Here is a 2,574-nt window from a genome sequence, read left to right as displayed (position 1 = left end):
GGTAAAAAAGTGGGAGCTGGCTGCTGAAGATTGATAGCAGAGATTTTTTTTGGCTTGGTTGTCGCACTAGTGATTCCACGTGGTATATTTTGATGCTTTTCAGTTTAGATTGCTGTACAAGTATGAAGTTAAGGCATTAAAAAAAGACCCTCAAATTTGTCTCTTCAACGGGCTCTAGTACAATTACGTGGTAGTAAATGCATCAACAAATATTGGTTTTAGTTATTTTTTGAAATAGCTCTTAAAAAGCATCCCATATCTTGAGAATTCATTGGAGCCTTCCTTAATTGTTTGGCATTTCAGTGTGTGTAGGCAGTAGAGCATGTGAGCAGCTGTAACCACGTTCGTGCGGTCAGTTTTGCAAATACATGAAAAAACTTGCTCATGGGAGAGTCACAGCCCACTTGTGTTTACAACCTGAGACTGGTACAGTGAGTAAAAACAAGCTGGGATACTTGTAGGAACAACAAAAACCCAGGAAACCTTGAGAAATCTTTGGAATCAAAATCATTGTGTGTTTATGGCCAATGCAGTGCTAAGAGAGCCAGGACACGTGGCATGTTAATGTTTGGGTTTGGTTTTTTAGTGTCCACTTAAAATTAGTAACATGGCTCAGATTTTTCAATACAGATCTCTTAGGTACTGGAGGTAGTTAAGTGTGTCATACTAAACACTCTGGGAGTTGAAAATGTTGCTTTGTGTGAGTATTTATATTTTCTGAAACTCAGCTGTGCATGCTTTTTGTTCGCCGTTGAAATGCTGTAACCACAGCTGAATTGAAATTGGTCGGTCCAAAGGAGCTGATACAATTTTATCTGTTTGCTCATCTAACTTAGAGCAAGAAATAGGCACAGACTATGGACTGAGGGATGTTCACCGGTATGTTTGAAAATTTGTGTTTGATAATTGAAGTTAAATATCATGAGAAAACCTCATAAACAGGGGTGAAATTCAACATGTAAAGTGCTTGTTTTCCTTTGTGGCCTCGTGTGAACTGTCTTGCAGATCAAACTTCTAACTCCTTCTATGTGAGTTAGCATTAGCAATAAGTGGCAAAGTCCATCCTGTTGTTAAGAATTTGGATGCTGTGTAGGGTAAATCCACCTTTTCCCCCTATTGTTTGGCCTCTCTTCTTACCATTTCTGTAATCATCAATGATTGAGTAAATCCCCAGGAGCATTTTGTGGTAGTGATGCAACCACACTTGCCATTTTGTGAGTGTGTGATAAATACGTATTAAATGGTACCAAATGAGCTCAGCAGAGATAACAGGTTGTGTGCTTTTCTCTAGAGGCAAGAACACCAGGTGTGGCCTGGTGTTGGGATCGTGGATCACAGGAATCAGTCGATGACCTCAGTTTTAAAACACCAGTCTGGCTGCATTTGGTCTGCTCTGCTGTCCTCTGGAATCTCTGCTGTATGTGCAACTACAAACCCTTGGTTTATAAATTTACTTAAAACATTACAAATCTCATACTGATGTAAGACTGCTCCTCCGAGGAAAGGTTTATTAAAGAAACAAATCTTACGTGAGAAGACTGCAGAGAAGAGATGCATTTTGCCATAGCTGTATGGCTGAACCTATGGGGGTGGACAGAAATTCTGAATCTTTTCTTCCGGCCCCTGTGTTGGAGGAAGGGTTAGGTTGGAATCCTGCAGTTTTCTAAAGTAGTGTCTTGGAAGAGAGAGGAATGAGTCCCAGGCTGAGCCTTCCTTTAGGAGAGGAGCTGCAGGTATCCCGTCATGCCGTGCGCCGCTTTGCGCCTCGGTGTATCCCGTCATGCGCCGCGCCGCTTTGCGCCTCGGTGTATCCCGTCATGCCCCGTTCCGCCGCTTTGCGCCTCGGTGTATCCCGTCGTGCCCCGCGGCGCTCTGCGCCTCGGTGTATCCCGTCACGCCCCGCGGCGCCGCCTTGCGCCTCGGTGTATCCCGTCATGCCCTGCGGTGCCGCTCTGCGCCCCGGTGTATCCCGTCATGCCCCGCGGCGCCGCTTTGCTCCTCGGCGTACAAATGACGTCACCCGCGCTTATTTCGCCGCTCATTTGCATAAGTTTACATAAGGCTGGCGCCTCGGTGAGGTGGGCGGGGTCTGAGTCACGCCCAGGCCCCTCCCAGTACAAACCAGTAACTCCCAGTCCCCGTGGTCAGTGACGTCATTCGCATTTATTTGTGCTCTCATTTACATAAGTTTGCATATCGGCGCGGTGGGCGGGGTCAGAGCCGCGTTGGCCCCTCCCACTTCCTCCCAGTAGAACCAAGTAACCCCCAGGCCCCGCCCAGTTTGCCCCGCCCTTGTTGTCGCTCCATAAAAGGGAAGGGGGCGTGGCTTGATGAGGGGCGTGGTCGGTTTACATGTGGGGGAGGGGCAAAGGGTAAACCACGCCCAGAAACCCCGAAACCAGTTTAAACCAGTATAAACCAGTAACCCCCAAACCCACTCCCAGTCCATCCCAGTATAAACCAGTGACCCCAAACCCACTCCCAGTCCATACCAGTATCAAACCAGTAACCCCCAAACCCACTCCCAGTCCATCCCAGTATCAAACCAGTGACCCCAAACCCACTCCCAGTCCA

Source organism: Chamaea fasciata, unplaced genomic scaffold (assembly GCF_029207755.1).
Source record: "Chamaea fasciata isolate MVZ Bird 193981 ecotype frontalis unplaced genomic scaffold, bChaFas1.0.hap1 SCAF_355, whole genome shotgun sequence".
Taxonomy (NCBI): domain Eukaryota; kingdom Metazoa; phylum Chordata; class Aves; order Passeriformes; family Sylviidae; genus Chamaea; species Chamaea fasciata.
This window is presented reverse-complemented; position numbering follows the sequence as displayed.